Below are 10,929 nucleotides of genomic sequence, written 5' to 3'. Positions count from 1 at the left end.
CTCAACCAAGAGCACTGTGTCACTATTTAGTCCACAGCACCACACAACACAGAAGTTCCCCAAATACATCGGGAACCGCTATACCAACTGGCCGCACATGGTGACGCGAACTCAAGATTGCAGGGCAAAACACCGGCAAACCAGGCACAGGGAGACTTCTAAGGCGACCGGTTACATATGGAGGACATAATTATCTCATTGAGAATAAATTAAATTGAGAATGAATCCATAGATCTATATTCAATTCAATTTAATTTGCATAGCGCCAAATCACAATACAAATCATCTCAAGGCACTTTGCAAAAACAAAAAACCCAACAAATCCCTTATGAGCAAGCACTTGGTGACAGTGAAGAGGAAAAACTCAACCGGTTGGGGTGAGTGGATATAGAAGAGAGAGAAAAACAGCAACAATAAACAACAAATAGACACTGCAGGTTGGTGGGGCCAATAACTGCACATCAGCAATATACAGCTCCAGGACCAGGGACACCTGCAGAAGGTACAGAGAGAACAGAGAGAGGGAGAGAGCACAAGGTTAGTGACATTCAATGGTGGAATATACATGTGAGGGGGGAGGAGAGGAGGAGAGGGGAAGGGAAGTTAGGGTTAGGGTTAGGGTAGGGGAGCTCAGTGCATGGATGGTCGTCGGGCGGTCTAGGCCTATAGCAGCATAACTAAGGGATGGTTCAGGGTTACCTGAAGTCAGCCCTAACTATATGCTTTGTCAAAGAGGAAGGTTTTAAGTCTGGCCTTAAAAGTACAGAGAGTTTCTGCCTCCTGAACCCAGACTGGGAGCTGGTTCCACAGGAGAGGAGCTCGATAGCTAAAGGCTCTGCCTCCCATTCTACTTTTGGAAACTCTAGGAACCACAAGTAGACCTACACTCTGACAGCGAAGTGGTCTATTGGGACAATATGGTACTATGAGGTCTTTAAGGTATGAAGGAGCTTGATCATGAAGGGATTTGTATGTGAGAAGAAGGATTTTAAATTCTATTCTGGATTTTACAGGGATCCAATGAAGAGAATCTAATATACGAGAAATATGATATCTCTTCTAGTTCCTGTCAGGACTCTGGCTGCAGCATTCTGGATTAACTGGAGGCTTTTTATGGAGATACTGGGACATCCAGATAGTAATTGTCGTGGAAAAAATACTTGGAGGCAAATCTCACGTCAAAGGATGGCAAATTTAATAGGCAAGGCAACGGGCAAAGCAGCAGAGTCACAACAGAACATACGGCCTGCAGGACGGGTCAACACCGATTGACCACGAGCACAGAAAATGATCAGCCTTTGTATCAGCTGAACAGCATTAATTTACACATCAGTCACTCACATGTAAATCATGCCGGCAGGATGGCATACATAATATAATTAGCATCTCCCTGACTTTCCATCTGCTTCCTTGTGACTACAAAGCAGTGTTAAAAGTCTTTATTGAATTAACATAGGACAGAAAAGGGAGGTAGTAGACATTTGTCTGTCCATGTATAAATTTCCCTCACATATCCCTCCTTTTATCATTCTATGATAACCACAGCTGAAAAGGTTAAAAAAAATGGTCAGGATTTCTTAAGGCAGAGCAAAAATCAGGATGTTTTCTCAGGAATGTTAATTCACAAAGACTTTCACAACATTTTGTCACTTATTTTTTCAGGAATAATGCTCAGGGCTAGTCATGTCAAGGCACTTTACAAGAACCCAACAAATCCCTTATGAGCAAGCGCTAGGCGACTGTGGAGAGGAAAACTCCCTTTAACGGAAGAAAAACCTCCAGCAGAACCGGGCTCAGTTTGGGCGGCCATCTGCCTTAACCCGTTGGGGTGAGTGGATAGAGGCAAAGGTAAAGGCAAATTTATTTGTATAGCACCTTTCATACACTACGCAATTCAAAGTGCTAGAGGAGAAAAGAACAGCAACAATAAACAACAAATAGACACTGCAGGTTGGTGGGGCCAGTAACTGCACCTCAGCGATATACAGCTCCAGGACCAGGGACACCTGCAGAAGGTACGGAGAGAGAACAGAGAGAGAGGGAGAGAGAGAGAGCCCAAACTGTGTGAAGAAACAACCACAGCATCAAACCAGCCTCAACTGCTGATGTCAATGTAGTCAGAATCTCTTCTCAGCTGCTGAGCAAATGTCCAGGTTCAGTCATATTCCTTGTCAGTCCCGTATTGGTGGTGAACTTCTGTGTGATCTGCTGATCTTGCCATAATTTGTAACTCATTCACGTGATTGTTAAAATCACAGTGAAGAGAGAGGATGCACTTGTTCTATGTGATTTCTCTATCGTTGGGCAACAGATATCGCCTTTGTCACCTTCCTGTATTCACCTGTCTTGACGTTTATTGGAGCTCGAAGTGTGGGCCCTGCCCAATCAGCACTTTTCCCCCCTCACCGAGGTGAACATTTCAGGTGACAAATTTGACTCTCTGTGCCTTGTTGATCGTTTTCCGTGGCAGCTGTTTCCTCGTCCAGTCGGGGTGCATCTGGGTGGGCGTCGTTGTCTGGTGTTGGAATCCTCTTACAGTGACTGGCGTGGACCCACAAAGTATGTCCCTCCACCTTCACTGCTGTGTTCATAGTCAGCAGCATCTGATGTGGTCCGGTGAATCGTCTCTGCTTCCAGTGTTTCCTCTGGTGGTTCTTGGTGACAGAGCAGCTTTCACTTGTGGACAAAGGGCTGTTTCTTCACAGCATTTTGTTAGTTTGCTCTTGAGTATGCCATTCTGTCATTCTATCGCATCTGCACTCTGTGGATGTTAAGAGCAATGGTATTTGAAATCAAACCCAAAGTAGTCAGACAGATCTTTTAACACTTTGTTGGCAAACCCAGGACCATTGTCACTGCTGATCATTTTTTGGAATACCCCATCGTATAATGATGTCTCTGATCAGGGCTTTTGACACTGTAGATGCATCCTGTTTGGAAGAAGGACAAACCTCTACCCACTTGCTGAACATGCAGACCATCGACAAGCAGTATTTCTTATTCTGGCAGGTTAAGAGTTCAATGAAATCAAACATCCAATGTTGAAAAGGGCCATCAGGTGAGGGATGGCTTTGCAATGGCATTTTAATGGCACCAGAGGCATTATGTGCTGCACAGATTATACATCTTCTGCAGTACTCAGCTGCATATGTTGAAAAACCCCTGGTGTACCAGTGGGTATTAACATACGTACACATCCCTCCTTTGGATGTATGATCTTTACCATGAACAAGCTTTGCATAGAGATGGAAATAAGCTTTAGGTAAACAAGGTTTGTTGTCAGGGCCAAGCCATATCCCTTTGTTGTAATTTTGCGCCAGAGTTTCTTCACAGATTTTTATGATATACTCGCTAGTGACTGCATAGTTGACAAGTCAGCCTGTAGGTTGAGTTCCTGTGAGAGAGAAAGTTGAGTGAGGTGAAATATCTGATCCATCGTGGCTGCAGCTTTGCAGTGGCATCTGCTGCTGAGTTTCCTGTAGAAATGGGATCCTTTTTGTTAGTGTGAGCTTCACATTTCATAACTGAGATCTGTTTAGGCAACAGGATGACATCTAACAGAGCTGACCCAAGAGCCTGATGTGCAATGGGTGTTCCAGCTGATGTGAGGAAGCTCCTCTGTCTCCATAGACAACCATAATCATGGACAACACCAAAAGCATACCGTGAGTCTGTAAATGTTTCCTGTTTTATCTTTGGCCAATTTACAGGCTTCAGTGAGAGCAATTAGTTCAGCAGCCTGTGCAGACAGATGAGAAGGCAATTTGCCACTAGGGCTCACACTATGTTTTGTGACAACTGTAAACCCTACTTGATTTTTGTCTGTTTTGACATCACGGGAAGCAGAGCCATTAACAAATAACTCCATCTCTGCATTCAACATTGGTGTGCCTGCAAGATCAGGTCTGGGAGTACAGATGGTTTCCAACACCTCAGTGCAGTTATGAGTCTCTCCATCATTTTCTGTGGGACGAAGAGTTGCAGGGTTTAGCATGTTACACCTTTTGACAGTGATGTTAGGCATTTCAAGCAAAATAGTGTGATATCTTAACCAACGCTGTGTGTGTAGTATGTGTGCAACGGCGTGTGAAACCATCAATGTTAAATCAAAATCGCAAACAAAACAAAATCGCGTGATGCTAGAACGGCTTTCTCTGCTGCAGCGACGGCTCTCAGAGAGGAAGCCCTGTTGCTACTGGATCCAGCTTTGCTGAGAAATAAGCAACAGGTCGCAGTTTTCTGCTGTGAGGTTGGCACAACACAGAAGTCATGTAACTGTCCTTCTGGTCGACAAACTGAGTGAAGGTTAAGTTAGGATTAGGCAGACCCAGTGTGGGAGCTACGGTGAGTGCTGCCTTTAAATCCAGAAAGGTCTTTTTTTCCTTCAGGAGTCCACATGATATTGTCATGTGCAGAGAGTTGTTGTTGTACCATGCACCATAGCAGACACGGGAGCTTCTCGCAACGAATAGTTTGGGATCCACTGCCTGCAAAATGATGTCATGCCAAGAAAAACTCATCCTTTTTTTCTTTTCTTTTTTTTTTTTTGTACGAACTGCAGTTTGGAAAGACTTACTTTATGGCCATTTTCTGCAAGATGTTTTAGCAGGTGCACTGTATCTATTTTTTTGCATGCTTCTTCAGATGGACTACAATTCAGCAAATCATCTACATACTGTAGTAATGCTGAGCCGGCAGGTAAATAAAAGCCTTGAAGGCTTCTACTGAGAGTCTGGTGAAAGTAACTCAGACTTTCAGAGTAACCTTGAGGACATGTGGTCCAGGTGTAGATCTTTCTTTCAAACGAAAAGGCCAACCAGTACTGGCGGTCCTTCTGGCGCTCGGGGGTGGATGGCTGTAAATCTTGCACAAAACGCCATTCAGTTGGTTGGCCTTGGTCTCTAATTTTTTTTTTTTTTTTTAACTGGAGAAATGGGAGTGCGCACTGGAGAATCCTCACATAGAATTATTATGCCAGCTTTTAACAAAGAATTGAACACAGGCTTTATACCATTGATGGCTTCCCGTTTTAAAGGATACTGCTTTAGGCCTACATCATATTTGTGGGCTGCCCAAAGAGATTTTGGAATTTGCTCAAGCTCTGGTGGTAAACTAGTTTCTATGATGGTAAAGGCTGCAGCATTAGCGATGTTCTGGCTATTAATGAGCTCAACTGTTCTACAAACTTGAACAACTGATGTAAATAGTGTACAATGTACATCACCCTTCTTACTGTACTCTGTCCTAGGACCTGATGCTGTTGGTTGAAACTTCTCGAGGAACAGCAAGCTCTGCAACCAGCGGTTTAGGTCTTTCCAACTCCAGTCAACAGGTTTTGCCAGTGGGATGTGTGGAGTGTTTCCTGTAAAAAGTTCTTTCTGGGTAGGGGAGAGCAGAACAGAGGCAACAGCAGCAGTCTTTGTCCAATAGATGTGTGCCAAATGTATCACTTCCACTTCCTTATTGTCTAAATACCACTGCTTTTCATACTCCTCTTCTAGTCCTACATCTACATGTGCTGTGCAGTGCAATGATTTATGTTGTGTCAGGGTACCTGCTTGTGTACAATGTGAGTGTGCAAAGTCTATGAGTTGTTGTGTAACAGGAGTCTCACCTATAGCATGCCATTTATATGCAAATTGTGAAAGGACGTTAACCATCTGAGTGAGCTGAGCTGGATAATCCTTATCTCCTTGTTGCAGGACCTTTATTCCATTAGGTGTTGAGTGTAACACTATGCCAAGTTGACACATCAAATCTCTACCTAATAAATTTACGGGACAATTTTGTGACATAATGAATGATTGTTTGGTGGTCTGTTTCCCCAAAGTGCATTTGAGAGGAACAGAGCAGCTTCCAAAACAGGTTTTTTTTCACTAGCACCTACTGTGAGACAAGACCTGCCACTCATTTTAGGAGTGTATGGTAGTGAATCAGTTTTCAGTACAGAGCTTGTAGCCCCAGAATCAACCAGAAATGTCACTTCATGTTTATCAATAGAAAGACAAAGTTCTGGGAATATCTTATATTTGTCAGAATCACAGTACATGGAAAAATTTAGCAAGTCATACTTTGGTTCTATCTTCCTATGTGTAAATGTGTGGATTGGAGTTACCTGGTCCAGAGTTTGTTCCTGTGTAGGTGTCACCTGACCTGGCATCTGCTCCACACCCTCTCCAAGTCAGTCCACTCTCTGTTTATTCACAGAGCAGTTTCTTGTGACCTCAGGTTTCAGCCTGTTTAAAAAGGCATCCTTCAGGTGGGCTTCATAGGTACTCAATGGGTTGCCTCTCAGCCCATCTTCAGGTGGGACATGACCGCTATGGATGTCATAAGCTTCAGTAAGTCAGGAAAGAAAGGCTCCCACAGATTCCTCCGACTTCTGATGCATTGTGCTGATCATACCCATATCTTGTTTGGGTGGGAATTTTGCTTGCACCCCCTGTACCCATTGAACGATGGCCTCTCTGTATAGGGTATTGTCCATGTGTCCCCAGTCATCTTTTGTTTCCTCCTCTTCACCAGACGAGTGACTTTGCCCTTTGGATCTTGTCAGCATGGTGTGTCCCTTCACACTTTCACCTCCTCATGGAGGTGTTTCAGATGTGTCATTTCCTGGTGCCTGGAAATCCCTCTTCTTGTGTATTGCCTTTGGTTGTGATATGGAGGAGGAGGGGAAGCAGAGTCCAGGCCTGGATCCACCTTGTGTAACTCAGACAGAACAGGATACAGAGATTTTGTGTCAGAACAATCTTTTGGTCTATATACTATATGTTCTGGTTCTGTTTATTTCCGTTTAGACCTTTTGTCTCTATCTTCATACTGCCTTCCCTTCACCTTGCTTTCCATAACATGACATTCTTTTTCCACATGCAATATGTTTTCCAATCAGCTTGGAACACCTTGTCTTTGTTCCTTTCTCTCTTGGACAAAGACTTGTGTTGCTCTGCACTCTTTCCTTTTCTTCTTTTTAAGTTTATCTTTTAAACGAGGTTAACTGTCAACTACTCAGACTACACTCCACAGGAAACCCCGGCTCCCACCAGTTGCTTACAACTTGCGTTGTACTTTTTCTAATTTCTTCATTTAACAGTGACAAATAAGTTGGTAGACTAGACCCTGGCCAGGCATTAGCTTCTTTCTTAGTACCCAGTACTAAACCCATTATTCTAGTAGCCATTCTCCCTTGTTATCTTTCCTCGTGGGACTCAGTCCCTTACTGTGTTACCTACTGCAGTAATTAATTACAAAACGGTCTCTGTTAAGACAACCGCAGGAACCAGTCCCTTTTGACTCGTACAGTCAATTCAATTCAATTCAATTTTTTTTATTTGTATAGCGCCAAATCACAATACAAATCATCTCAAGGCACTTTACAAAAACTAAAACTAAAAACCCAACAATTCCCTTATGAGCAAGCACTTGGCGACAGTGGAGAGGAAAAACTCCCTTTAACGGAAGAAAAAACCTCCAGCAGAACCGGGCTCAGTTTGGGCGGCCATCTGCCTCGACCGGTTGGGGTGAGTGGATAGAGCAGAGAGAAAAGAACAGCAACAATAAACAACAAATAGACACTGCAGGTTGGTGGGACCAGTAACTGCACATCAGCGATGTACAGCTCCAGGACCAGGGACACTTGCAGAAGGTACAGAGAGAACAGAGAGAGAGGGAGAGAGCACAAACTAGGGGAGAGAGAGAGCACAAGGTTAGTAACATTCAATGGTGGAATATACATGAGGTGGGAGGAGAGAAGGGGGGGGGGGGGTTAGGGTAGGAGAGCTCAGTGCACTGATGGTCCTCGGGCAGTCTAGGCCTATAGCAGCATAACTAAGGGATGGTTCAGGGTTGCCTGAAGCCAGCCCTAACTATATGCTTGGTCACAGAGGAAGGTTTTAAGTCTAGCCTTAAAAGTATAGAGAGTGTCTGCCTCCTGAACCCAGGCTGGGAGCTGGTTCCACAGGAGAGGAGCTTGATAATTAAAGGCTCTGCCTCCCATTCTGCTTTTGGAAAATCTGGGAACCACAACTAGACCTGCACTCTGAGAGCGAAGTGGTCTATTGTGATAATATGGTACTATGAGGTCTTTAAGGTATGAAGGAGCTTGATTATGAAGGGATTTGTATGTGAGAAGAAGGATTTTAAATTCTGTTCTATATTTTACAGGGAGCCAATGAAGAGAATCCAATATAGGAGAAATATGATCTCTCTTGCTAGTTCCTGTCAGGACTCTGGCTGCGACATTCTGGATTAATTGGAGGCTTTTTATGGAGATATTGGGACATCCAGATAGTAATGAGATACAGTAATCTAGCCTTGAGGTAACAAATGCATGGACTACTTTTTCTGCATCATTTTGAGACAGGATGTTCCTAATTTTGGAAATGTTGCGCAGGCGAAAGAATGCAGTTCTAGAGATTCGTTTTATGTGTGAGTTAAAGGACATGTCCTGGTCAAAAATAACTCCAAGGTTTTTTACAGTAGTGCTGGAGGCCAGGGTTATGCCATCTAGAGTAGCTATAATTTGAGAAAAGTTATTTCTGAGATTTTTTGGCCCAAATATAATGACTTCTGTTTTCTCCGAGTTTATAAAGTAAAAAGTTACTGGTCATCCAGGCCTTTATGTCAGTTAGACAGGCTTGGAGTCTGGTTAACTGGTTTGTGTTAACAGGTTTAATAGATAGATATAACTGAGTGTCATCTGCATAGCAGTGGTAATTAACAGAGTGCTTCCTAATGACATATCCTAAAGGAAGCATGTACAGGGTGAACAGAAGCACAGAGATTTGTGGAACTCAATAACTAACTTTTGTGCGTGTGGAAGGTTCATCATGGACATGAACAAACTGGAATCTGTCCGATAAATAGGATTGGAACCATTTTAATGCTGCTCCTCTGACAGCAGTCACATGCTCCAGTCTCTGTAATAAGATGTTGTGGTCAATAATGTTGAATGCAGCACTAAGGTCTAGGAGGATAAGTACAGAATCAAGTCCATTATCTGAGGCTAAGAGATCACATAATATGCACAGCCTTAAGAGCGTGCATATTATGAATGCTGGGTCTTGTTTGTTTTCTGAGAATCTACTGCACCTACTGGTAACTTGTTTGCCATGTAGCAATAAAAAATATACTAAAAACCTGGATTATTCTCGTTAGTCACATTGTACTGCTATTATTTTGAACAATACTGTATATGTTAATAGACTGTTTTTCCAGGCTAGAAAAAATCCCTCTAAATTTGTGGAATGGCACTTCCTTTCCAGCTTTCGTGATGCCTGCTTTAAGGTACAAATATGTAAATTATACCATGGAGCTAATCTCCTCAGATTCACTAACTTCTTTTTCAGAGGGGCCACAGTATCAAACGTTTCATGCAGTGAGACTGCATGATTGAATGATTGAGGCAGCTGCCCTCCACTGTGCTGGCATATGGCATAGATGTAAATAAAGATGGAATCATTTTCTTAAATTCATTAACAGCATTGTCAGATAAACATCTACTCTAGTGGAATTTTCTTCCAAATGCTGCATGATACATCATCTCAAATTCAAAAGTTATTAAAGAATGATCTGACAAAATAGGATTATGGGGAAAAACTAGTAAATGTTCAATTTCGGTGCCATAGGTCAGAACAATATTAAGGGTGTGATTGAAACAGTGGGTGGGTTCATTAACATTTTGAGGAAAACCAATTGAATCTAATATTGAATTAAATGCAGTGCTGAGACTATTATTTTCAACATCTACATGAATATTAAAATCTCCCACTATAATGGCTTATATAATTTATTTAAAACCAAAGCTGACAAACTGCAACTAAAAGCGTAGGCTTATACAATTTGCATTGTCTAACATATGAAATAGAGAACAGTGTGTAAAGGAAACAGCATTCATAAACTTTGAAAGGGTTTTTACTAGCATAATCAGTTTCTCAATTTCATCTTATTTTTTTCTTAGAGAACTGTGAAAACTTGTGTTGTAATATGTGTCTCGTGCTCTGTATTAATAATACTACCAATAATTTATAATACATTTCAAAGAACAAATCTCACATTTTTTGAGTGGTGATATTCCTTATATCTTCTATAAGTCAAGAAAACATTTTTACACACGTCCTCAATTGATCATTTATTATTTGTTAGATAATTCCAGCATTTTCTCAATTAATATATGATATGATATATAGGCCTAATAGTATATGAATCCACACACATCAGCAAGCTTTGTTTTTTGCTTTGCGCAGTATGGATCGACTAGCTACACCCAACATTGGGTGCTCAATTCAAAGTACATGTGGTAACTAATTTGGTGGTAGATATATAAGGTACAGTTCAATCCATTTAAAATTAGAACTCAGCAAAAATGGACCGAATTCCCTTCAAACTCAAAGAGAAGCAAGGAGCTGTTGTTTTAGATTAGGTTAGATTAGATTAGATAAACTTTATTGGTCCACAAGGGAAATTCCTTGGTCACAGTAGCTCAGCTACTTACAGACAATCTTGAAAACTATTAAATAATAAGAATGAAAATAGAATAGAAAAATACAAGCAAAAATATTAAAAATTTGAATAAGTACAATATACACACAGACAGAAGTAAAAACACAGAAGTAAATATGAGCAGGGAGACTGCAGAAAGGCTGCAATCTATATAGTGCTGCTATATATAGTCATTGAGGGAATAGGGAATAGGGTGGACACCGTTGACTTCCTGTTCACATCTCTTAAGACACTCGAATGTGTCCAACTTAAACACAACTGTTTTCCCCATCCACTGCTGCGGCTGCCGGAGGAACACAGTGACAATGCAGGAGAAGAGGAAAGACATGAAAATAATAACAGAAGAAGAAAATATAGGGATGGCATAGAAGAAACAGTGTAAGACATGAGAAAAAAGATTCAAGAAAGAGAACGTAAATGGTCAAAGAA

Source organism: Mastacembelus armatus, chromosome 22 (genome assembly GCF_900324485.2).
Source record: "Mastacembelus armatus chromosome 22, fMasArm1.2, whole genome shotgun sequence".
NCBI lineage: Eukaryota > Metazoa > Chordata > Actinopteri > Synbranchiformes > Mastacembelidae > Mastacembelus > Mastacembelus armatus.
The sequence above is the reverse complement of the archived record's forward strand: the minus strand, read 5'-3'. Positions refer to the sequence as shown.